The sequence below is a fragment of the Populus trichocarpa genome, chromosome 1 (assembly GCF_000002775.5).
Source record: "Populus trichocarpa isolate Nisqually-1 chromosome 1, P.trichocarpa_v4.1, whole genome shotgun sequence".
NCBI classification, from domain to species: domain Eukaryota; kingdom Viridiplantae; phylum Streptophyta; class Magnoliopsida; order Malpighiales; family Salicaceae; genus Populus; species Populus trichocarpa.
In genome coordinates, this window is record NC_037285.2 from 37,381,376 (window position 1) to 37,393,770 (window position 12,395).

The window sequence follows — 12,395 nt, forward strand, 5'->3', positions numbered from 1 at the left end:
AATAAATATTACCATGTTAAATGTTAATCATTTAGATTAATTATCAATCTAAGAAATTCTATACCAATAAAATATTAGTTTAGCGGTTAAAGTATTGCTATATCCTTGCAAGAATGAAAATATAAGTTCGATCTCTAGAAAACGTACTTATTGGAAGAAACAACCACGAACCTCAAACGAGATTAGTTTTACCCTTTAAAAAGATATGAAGATACCCGAATAAAAACAAAAAAAAAAATTAAGAAATTCTATATTACTCGAGGTAGAATTACCTATACTTACAATGTAAAAAAAGAGATAAAAAAAAGAAGAAGAGAAAATCACGTTCACAATCATTAAAAAAAAAAAGTGATAAAAATATCTTTGTTATCCTTAAAATTATTATTTTTTTTAATTTATTCTCTTGTACCTCTCTCGTTTATCTGTCTCTCGTGTTGTAGTTATTCATAATCACAATTTGATTAGAATCTCTCCTACCAATAACAAGGAAGGGGGAAAAAAACTAGGAGGGTTTAGAATTAATTTAGACTTAATTATAGTAATTAATCTATACGGTATCAAACATTATCAAATGGCTACTTAATTTATCATGTTTAATTTAATAAACAAAATTCTTATCAATCACCACTCCTTCTTGTATATAATTTTTTATTTTTTATTTATTAAAACAAAACAACAAGAGAAATCTTAAAAGAATATAAAATAGAATGGACAAGTAGTATTTAACTATAAATGAATTTTAAAATATTTTTATAGTTATCTATAATTAAATAAAAAATATTTTTAAAAATAAAGTTATCAAAGATCAAACATCCTTTAATAATTCACAAATAACAAATGAACCAAAAGAAAAAACCGTTTTACCTCTAAAAAGCACTTAAATAAAAGTTTTTTTAAGGGTAAAATCATTAATTTATTATTATAATCTACGATAAATAAAGATGTATATGTAAAGACATAAACACCCATGCGGATTAATTTGAATAGCTAATAATTATGCATTTGTCTCTCAAAAAACATGATTCTTATCGAATTTATAATTCAATACAACACAAAGAAATATTACCATGATAAAATGTTAATCATATAGATGATCCCTTGATCTAAAAGGTTGAATCACCAATACTTGCAATATAAGAGATAAATACAGGGAAATGATAGAAAATCACTTTCATTATCGTAAAAAATGTTAAAATATATTTTTAATTTTTAAAAGATTTTTTTTTATAATCTCTCTTTCTCAGAGTATTGATAATCATAGTTTGATTAGAATCTCTCCTATCAACAACAAAGAATTTAAGTTCAAAGATTTTTAGGTTATCTTGATAGTTGATCTTAACAACAAAGTCTCTCTCTCTCTCTTCTCTCTCTCACATATATATTCAATTTTGTTTTATTTAACTTATAGTTTTCAGACCTGTCCCGATCCAACGCAGCGTTTCGGGTTTTGACCGGGTCACTGGATCGTCAGGGTCAATTTTTTTTAAAAAATCAAAACAATGTCGTTTTAGTAAAAATACAAAAATCAACGGGTCGCAATCGGGTTTTTGATCGGGTCTTGCCAGGTCAATCGAGTCACCGGGTCAGTCGAGTTTTTTCTTTCCTTATTTTTTTTTCAACCCGGCTCAGTTCTAGTCTCGGGTTGGTCAGGTCGGGCCAGATTTCAAAACTATGATACAACCCACAACTTCAGTGCTATGTAAATTTATATTTGTTTGTTATTGAAGTTGAATAATTCATTAATTTTTTATTATTATCTTAAATTAATTATTTTTAATATTTTTATATTATTATAATGGGTTAATATAAAAAATAAATTTTAAAAATATTATTTTAATAATTTATAAATAAAAATTACTTTAAAGACCGATCTGCTCCACCAAAAAGACGCTACGCTGGAAGGAGTAACTCTAAAATCTGTGGGTACTGATAAAGGACAGGTTAGTTGTATCAGATGTCGATGAATAAAGAGAGTTATCCAAAACGAGAAGAGTTCGTGGAATTCGTGACTGTCAAACGGCCACTTCTCTCCGTGTCCTCACAGACCAGTCAATCTATCCCAACTCCCCACGCCCACTCTCTATTAACCCCACCGCCAGTTCAAATTCAAAACATTACAAAACGGTGCCGTCACACTACGGCTCAAACCAGCAACGTCACTAGCACGCGCTCAATCGAGACTGTGCATTTTCCCGCTAGTCTTTTTAAATTAAAATCACAAGTTGCAGACAAAGCTAAAACTTCCTTTAGAAGATGGGACACGCGGCAAGACAGCAGGCTGCCGACGATGTATCTGGTACTGTGCCGCGTAGATGTCGGAACTGATGGACGGGACCCATTGCAGTGATACTTTGTCGGTTTTAGCGGGGGATTGAGAGGAGCTGATCATTGGGGGGCTACGTGGGTGACGACAGGGTGTAAGGCGGCCCCATCAAAGCTGCTGCTGCTGCCGCTTGTTTTTCCAGCTGGTGCATACAACTTACAAGATAAGAAAGAACGTTGCTGGTGGGATGCTACCGAGAAACCAAAGGATAAATTGAGTAATCAGCACGTAAAATGCAAATAAAGAGTGGAATGGAATAAGCAAAAAGATTTTACCAAATAATATGTTTTTAGAAGTCGCAATTGCGAACTTGATACAAATTCGATTCATATCAGGTTAACAACGATGATATTTATTAAATTCTGGAATAATTAGTGATTAGAGTAATGATTTTATGCTATTTAACGGAAAATAAATTTTGTAAATTCTTGTAAAAGTTTAAGCGTGATCTAACAGTTAAATAAAAAACTATAATCATTTTGAGTGATTATTTTGGTGTAGTGTGATGAGATCTTTACCTATGAATAAAATTGTCTAATTGATCCATAAATATATTTACTAAGTCATTCACGTAACTGTCTAGGGTATATCTCTGTCTAGTTATGACAGATTTATATCTGACTACTCAGAATTACTCGTGAAAACTACAGTATGAACAATAACTTTTAAAGATTTTAATTAGAATATGTTTTTGAGATTACAAGTTTAATAAAATGTATATATTTACTAATAAAATATATTTAATTTTTTTATATATAAAATTATAGTTTTTGTGTAATGTAGTTGTTTGTGTTTAAGGTGGGTTAAAGGTCCCCGGGGCCGGGAAAGGAGCTAACCGAAGAATGTGGCGGTGAAAATTCGTAGGCACCAGCATTTTATATTTTCTGCCAGGCATGGAAGATTGAGAAGGAAAAATGTTTTTTTTCCAAGAAATAAGGTAAAGCCTTTAGAAAGCATCCCCAGTACGCGCAAGGAATGCAGGGAGAAATTCTCTTTGAATAGCTGCAGCAATGGCTTTCATGTTGTTGATTTTGATTTTGATTTTGGTCAAAGATTAATTAAAGAAATTTGAAGCTAGCCAATGTTATTCAAGCTTCATATGATTTATCGAAAGAAAAGGAGAAAAGAGGGCGGCTAGGTCGAAGAGAGGTTTCAAATGGTAGTTTTTTGTTTTAACTTTATAGATTTTTTGTAATTTTATAATTTTAATACTGGAAGTGTTTTTTAGTTATTAATTAAAATATCATGAAAATTCTGTAAATAATCTAAATTTCTTATTGATTTTTTTACACGTATATAAAGGATTATAAGTTTATAAATTATAGAATATAAACCATAATTATAAGTAAAAAATGAAATAATTTTCTTAAAAAATCTTGGCAACTAGTCGAGGAAGGGCGAGTATCCTGTAGTTTAGTGTTAACTAGTATATTTGGCTGTGTTTTACTTGGGCTAGATATTTAATTTTTTTAAAATTTTAAAAAATATTGAGTATGAAGATGGTTTTTTTTACCGTATCATTAAATCCAATCAAATAATTTGATTTTAAAATTTACCAACCTGGTTCCTTACTTAGCTCAAGTTTCAAATTAAATCGTATTAGAACTTATCCAAAGTGAATTATTTAATTTAATAAGTGTAAAGACAACATGAATGATCGGTAAAAACATGACATAACTTTTAAAAAACTTTAAGATGATAATTGTTTTATATATTCAGATGATGTTAGATTGGATCAACCTCGTTCACCTTGCGACCTGGTCCATGGACTTTAATAGGTTTAATAACTTTGTTATTTTTGTAAATTATTTTTATTTAATTTTACAATAACATTAGATGCTTTAAAAAATGAACATCAACCCTAAAAAAATATTTATTTAAAATTATGATAACCTTATACAAAACAGAAAAAAATAAAACATGAATTTCATTTCTCAACCAATTCAATATTGAATAAGAGTCAAATAAAAATAAAAAATTAGAAAAATTAAAGGACAAAAACTAAAAAAAAACATATTAGGTTTGATGGGTAAACCCATGAAATCCACGAATTGGGTAACCCGATTCAATATGTCAAATCCGCAAACGAGGTAATGGACTTCATTGGGATTAATAATTTGTTTTTTTTCTTTCTAAATTACTGTTTATTTAACTATATGACAAAAAAATATACGATCGAAAAATCGAGTATCAAACCAATACTGAGACTTTTTTTTAAGACTATGATAACCTAATAGAAAACAAAACGAAACAAATTATGAAACTCAATTCCCAGACTAATATCAAATGATGAAATTGAAAAAAATAAATTTATAAACAAAAAGAAGTTAAACTCGCCATACACGTCAATGAGCCCTTAAACTTTCTAAAATTTAATAACATATTTTTTCTGAAACTATTTTTTTAACCATGTGATTAAAAAAAAAATACAAGATCACATAATTGAGTTCAATTAGAAAAAAAATAAAAATAAAAAGTACCCTGCTAAACCTGCAAACATGGTCAACCAAGGTTATCTCTTCAAACTTGCTAATTGGGTTATTGACTCTAGAAAGTTTAATAACCAGTTTTTTTTGAAATTATATTTTATTTAACTAAAGTTTTTTTTTAAAATAGACCATACCGTGATGCTATAATATTTTTCTGATACCAATCCGATGCTGAGATATTTTTTTAATACTGTAATAACTATATAAAGATAAATTAAAATAAATTATCTATTTTATATCTCCATAAACATATCATATAAGATCAAATTAAAAAAAAGCAATAACTAAAAATAAGAAAAGGAGAAAAAAAAAACAAATATTGTGAATTATTATTGTAATCTGCTATGTTAATGGATGCGGAAAAACAAGATTTTCCTTCTGGCGCTAATTCCTCAAAACTTTCTTACACCAATGTTAGTTTAGAAAAACACCCAAAATTCATGTTGGAGTCCTTGTAAAAGATTCAATATCCTGTTTCGTTCAGATTATTTATTCCCGTGTCTGATTTGGACAGCAATGTTCTTCATAACTTAATATTTTCTCTAGTTAGAAATTGATTTATAGGTCTATTATTTTTCTTTGTTGCTATCACGAGTAGGTTTATGTTTGAGATTGTTGACTTGGATAATATCGCAGGTCATATTAATTTTTTTTAATATATATATATATATATATATATATATATATATATATATATATTCTAATATTTTTATAGTTAAAAAGATTTTAAAAGTGTGAAGGTTGATCTCATATTATTTATTTGACTTGATGAGTCTAAAAATATCCAATAAAAATATAATTTGATTTATAAAAATTCAAGACATCAATTTAAAATAATAATAATATTAAAATGACAACATATTTTATCAATTCAGGTCAACTTGGATTAGTCTGTCAAATCTACAACCTAGATCATGAGATTATAGTAACCTCATATAAAGCAAATCAAAACAAATTATGAAACTGAATTCTCAATTAACCCAATGTTGAACAATGAAATTGAAAAAAATATTTTTTTACCTTAATTAACTTGCTAAATCTGTAACTCGGATCATGAGATGAGGATAACCTCATAAAAAATAAACAAAAAAATAACTTGAGTCAATTTAGGTTAACTTGTCAAATCCGCGATAAAATTTATGAGATTATGATAACCTTATAGAAAATAAATTAAAACAAATTATGAAACTCAATTCTTAATAAACTCATTGTTAAATGTTGAAAATGAAAAAAAAATTCAATTTAAAAACATAACATAATAAAACAACATGAGTCTACCCGGGTTAACCTGCAAAACATGTGGCCCGAGTCATAAACCGTGATAATCTCGTAGAAAGCAAAGTAAAATAAATAATGAAGCCTAATTTATAATCAACTAAATGCTAAATGATGAAATTGAAAAAAAAACCATTTAAAAAAAAGATAAAAACTCGAGTCAACTAGGTTAACTCGCTAAACTCGCGACTCGAGTCATAAGATCGAGATAACCTCATAGAAAGCAAACCAAAAAAATCATAAAGCCTAATTTTCAATTAACCCAATGTTGAAAGATGAAAAAAAAACTTGTCAATTAAAAAAAAAAACTCGAGTCAAACCCATGACACAAGTTATGAGACCAAACTAACAACGTATAAAGCAAATCACAATAAATTATGAAGTCTTATCTTAAATAAACTAAATATTAAATTATAAAATTAGGGAAAGAAATATAGATTTAGAAGAAAAAAAATTATTGAAACAAATAGTGTTTTGTGAGGCGGTGAACAATAAAATCACCACCTCTTTTAGGTTATGTGACTTGTGCTTCACCACGGGTAAGATATTTTTATCCCCTATAAAACAAATTTGTATATGCAGGTTTTTTGACAAATTTTTTTTGCTAAATTTTTGAAGTGCAAATAAAAAAGTTTATGCATACATGTGATAAAATAAATTGAGAATTATGTGTGCCAATAATTTTTTAAAAAAATTAATGATCAATATATTGAAATTTATGAACTCTGAAAAATATGATTTCTCAATAACCAATATATTGGAGAATCAATATAATGCCAAAGTTTTGAATAAAAAGCAATAATGTTAAGCCTCTTTATAAAGTATACAAGTGCCATAAAGGAGATGACTTAAGGTGGAATTGAATAAATTAGAACATAGTGAGCTTCTAAGTTCTTTGGGCCTAAAAAACCTTCTAACAAGGAATGACATTAAACATTAGCCACAACATAAAGTCATTAAATTAAAACTCAATAATGAGAATGACAAGCTGGCTAGCGATCACCAATATCTCTTAAACTTAGAAACAAGGTAACCAACCATGGTCTAAAGAAGTAAATGTATTGGTTAAACATTTTAGTAAGCCAAATATCAATTATTTAGTGGCCATAAACCTTATCAAAAAATTTTCTAGTTTGATTTTCATTTTTTTCAAGGATAGCAAACAATAAAGAATTCAATGACTTAACTAATTAAGGTTAAGATATAAAATGACTTTTAATCATCATGGTATCATCCTTGTAAAAATTGTCGATCAATCAACTATTGCTGATATCCAATAGGGATGTAATGATGCATAATGTAGTGTATATTCTATGGTTGAAAACATATAAAATAATGAGGATAACATTAAATTGATTCTTATACAGGGGATGCAATGAAAGATAGGATTCCTAAGGAAACTAAGATATCAATATGGAAATCATAAGCATAAAGCTGCTTCATATCTGTATTATTTATACTTTATGCTTGATAATTAAGCTATTGCTGAGTATAACTTAATTTTTTTTTATCTATTTCAGTATGAGTATGACAGGGAAATATGCTTTCAGGTGTTTAAAATTAAAGAAATATTATGGGTATTGTTTAAATAAATAAAAATAAAATTGATCGTGAATAATGAAATTGACTAGGCTTAAAAAGTCTCAATTAATCAAGAAAACAAAAAAGCAGTTGACTAGAGGATCAAGAGTAAAGTCAACAAAAGGAAACGATCGATCATAGTAGCAATAGTTCACATAATTGAATAGAATGTTTAATTCTATTCAGAATGAGAGTTCTCAACATATTGAATTAATTAATGTTCTAAATTATTGAGGATTCACATGGTTATTAGTAAGGAAATGTGATAGAGTTTGTTTTTGTATTAGGACTTATCATGTATGTGAATGAGTTTGCTTAAAATTAAATTTAAGTATTTACATGAAATTCTTTCACTATAACAATATAAATAGATCATATTAGTTACTAGAAAAGATGATCGATAATGTATTTTTATATTTATATTTTTCCCCAGATGGTTTTTAATGTATTTTTACAGCTTTCCTTTATTTTTTGTCGTTTCTATCTCTTCTTTTGTGTAAACCTTTCCTTCTCCTTATGTGATGTTGTTATAGAGCAAATAACCTTTTATTCAAGGTTTGAGGTTTTAGATCCCTATGCTTTGTTTGATTTTGCAAGATTTCTACCTATATTCTCTCGGGATTAAGTTCATATTGTGTAATTTCTTCTTCTTAGAAGATATAAACTATCAGCTATTACCTTATTGATAAGATAAATATTTGAGTGATCAACACACCTAAAGCTCAATCTATTTAGACTTTTACCAATGCTTACCTCTTCAACATACTCTTTCCTAGCATTGCTAGCTATTTATACCATACCTCTTACTACTTATACTTGTTTTACTTAGTCAATGTGCCACTACTTTTATAAGTCAAATGCTGCAAGATAAGATTAAGAAAAAAATTAATTATAAAAAAAATCAAATATTGAAGGATCTTATTTGATAACGAAGTAAAAATTAAATGAGAATATGATAACCCCATAGAAAATAAAATGAAGAAAAAAATGAATCTCAATTTTTAACAAATAAAATATTGAAGGATAAAATTCAAGAAAAAAAATTTATTTAAAACATGTCAATAAAACTTGATCCAATCCCACTCGAGTTAGCATGCAAAATCTATAATCTAGTCTATTGTTCAAATGTTAAGGCTATTATAACACCTAAGAGGGGATGAATCAGGTATATCACTAATATTAACAAAATAATGCAAATTAATTCAAATAAACACAATAATCAACAATATAATTAAAATGCTTAAAGTAAAGAAATAAAGAAGAGAATTTGCAAACTCATTTTCAACGTGGTTTGACAAGCTTACATCCATACCTTAAGTACCAAACTGTACTTAAGTATTGTATTCCTTCACTAGTCCAAGTTTAGGAGTATAATAGTCATTTGATAAATCAACAGGAGTATAATAGTCATTTGATGAATCCATACCAAGATTTTCCTCACATGAAGAGATATCATCTTCAAGATGTTTTCCTAGTGAAATCACCTCACCAATACCAAGAGTTTTTACCTAACTTTCAAATGTTTATAAGGGTAATTTTATTATCATAATTAACTCTCTCAATAGAGTAGATAATACAATTGAAAGATCTAATATCTTTATATCTAACAAGATAACACTTATATAATTCAAAAGTGTTTAAATGTAATGAGAATGAGATTGAATACTTTTGTGCTAGATTATAAAGATTTAATAACACCAATTAGAGTATAATTAAAGATTGATGTTTTATAGTGTTTTTGCACTTAAATTAGCTTATATATGATATATGTTTGGAATCCCTCACTAATTTTGCAATTGGACAAGCAATATATATATATATATATATATATATATATATATATGTGTGTGTGTGTGTGTGTGTGTGTGTGTGTGCGTGTGTGTGTGTGTTTAAGAAAAACTAGTAATTAATAGCCGTTATAATCTTACTAACGACTAAAACGGTTAACTGATTCAAATTAGTCAAGCTATAATTGACCAGTTTTTGCAGAATTTTCAGGTGTTCATTATTAATGAATAAATGGTCGACTGATTCATTTGGTCAAATCAAAAGGTTGACTAGTTTATATAAAATTTCAATTTTAACAATTTAACCTTGGTGAATTCTTAAAATCGTCTATCTTAGATTATATCAAATTATATACCAATCCTTTAAAGCATGCATAGTGAAGAGTGTGAATTCACTTTAATTATGCTATCAAGTAGGATATAAAAATTGACATTAAGCACTTTAAAATATTTAATCTAAGTCTTCACTTTGTTTCCTTCTTGGACTTCTTGATCGTGAAATCCATTATGCTTGTTGACATGTTCTTTGAATAAACCTGTTTAAAACTTATTCTCAATAAGGCATATTACTAGTCCATTTCTATTTTATTGTTATCATAAAAATATATAAAAAATAAATATTTGACCTAAAGGTCAACATGGTCGTGATAATGAGGTAACCTTGTCAAAAGCAAATTGAATAAAATTATAAAACTCAATTATTAAACAATCCAATGTTAAAGGGTGAGACTGAAAATAAAAATTATTTTTTTTTATAAAGAAGATCGTAGTCAATTCAGGTTAACTCGTTAATCTTGCAACCATGAGCTTAAGTTTACAAGAGTAATTTTGTTATATAATTAACTCTCTCGATAGAATATATAATACAATTGAAAGATCTAATATATCTATATCTCACAAGATAGCACTTATAAGATTTGAAAGTGTTTAAGTATAATAAGAATGAGATTGAATACGTTTGTGCTAGATTATAAAGGTTTAATAACACCAATTAGAGTATAATTAAGGATTGATGTTTTATAATATTTTTTTCACTTATATTAGCTTGTATATAATATATGTCTGGAATCCCTCATTAATTTTGCAATTAGATAAGTAATATATATGTTTATAAGAAAAACTACTTGTTTATAACCGTTATAATCTCACTCACAACTAAAACGGTCGAATGGTTCAAATTAGTCAAGCTAATCAGTTGACCGGTTCCTGCAGAATTCCCAGATGTTCATCACTGATGAATAAATGGCCGATTGATTCATTTGGTCATACCAAATAGTTGACTAGTTCATACAGAATTCTAATTTTAATAGATTAACCTTGGTGAATTCTTATAGCTATCTATCTTAGATTTTATCATATTATATATCAATCCTTTAATGCATGAATAGTGAAGAATCTGAATTCATTTTATTTGTGCTATTATGTAGGATATAAAAATTGACATTGAGCACTTTAAAAGAATACTTAATCTAAATCTTCATTTTGTTTCTTTCTTGGATTTCTTGATCATGAAATTCATTATGTTTGTTAATATGTTCTTTGAATAAACCTTTTAAAACTTATTCTCAACAAGGCATATTACTAGTCTGTTTTTCATTTTATTATCATCATCAAAATATATATAAAAATGAATATTTGACCTAAAGGTGAACATAGTCGTGATACCGGGGTAACCTTGTTAAAAGCAAATTTGAGTAACATTATGAAACTCAATTATCGAACAATTTAATGTTAAAGGACGAGACTAAAAAAAAATATTAATTTCTTAAAGAAAAAAAAGATCATAGTCAATCCGGGTTAAACTGCTAATGTGGCGACCATGTGCTTAGGATTGGGATGACCCCGTGGAAAAGAAAGTACAAAAAGGATGACGACTAATTTTTAATCAATAAAATGTTGAAGGATGAAATTAAAAAAAAAACTAATTCTGAAAATCAAATGTTGAAAGATCTTATTTGACAACGAAATAAAAATTAAATGGGAATGCGATAACCTCATAAAAAGAAAAATGGTAAAAATTCAAAGCTTAATTTTTAGCAAATAAAATGTTGAAGGACAAAATTAAAGAAAAAATTTAATTAAACAGAGGTAAAAAAAACTTGACAGAAGCCCATTTGGGTCAACATGCAAAATCTAGGACCTGATCATGATATCGGGGTAACCTTGTCAAAAGCAGATTAAATAAAATCATGAAACTTAATTATCAAACAACCCGAATTTGAAGGGCGAAACTTACAAAAAAAAAACTACTTCATAAAAAAGCAATGAAAAAAAAAAATCATAGTTTACTCGGGTTAACATATTACTATGAGCATAAAATTGAGGTAACCCTATAAAAAGAAAAGTGAATAAAAGCACGAAGACCAATTCATAATAAATCAAATGTTGAAGGATGAAGTTGAAAAAAAATCAATTTTAAAAAAGGACCTAAAAAAGACCAAAATCAATCAATGTTAACTTTCAAAACTGTAACTCTAATCATGAGTCTAAGACTAACTTCGAAGAAAGAAAGCCCTAAAAATAACAAAAGTAAAATTTTCAATCAACAAAATGCTAATGGATTAAATTGAAAAACAAATACAATAAAAAAGGATTCAAAACAAAACAAATAACAATAAAAAGATTGGGGACCAAACTTGATATAAAAATAAATGAAAACAAAATATTAAGGGTTGAAATATAAAAAAATCAATTAGGAAACAGATAAAAAAAATAACAAAAAGAATGAGGATTAAATTTGATATAAAAATTAAATGAAACCAAATGACAAGGGACAAAATTAAAGAAAAAATCAATCAAAAAAGATAAAATACAAAATAAATAGCAATATAAAGAATGAGAACCAAATTAGTTAAAAAAATGACAAGACACCTTTATATTTTGACAAGGAGAAGAAAAAAGTCTATTGAAGCTCAAACGTCATGTTGTCGTGCACACATG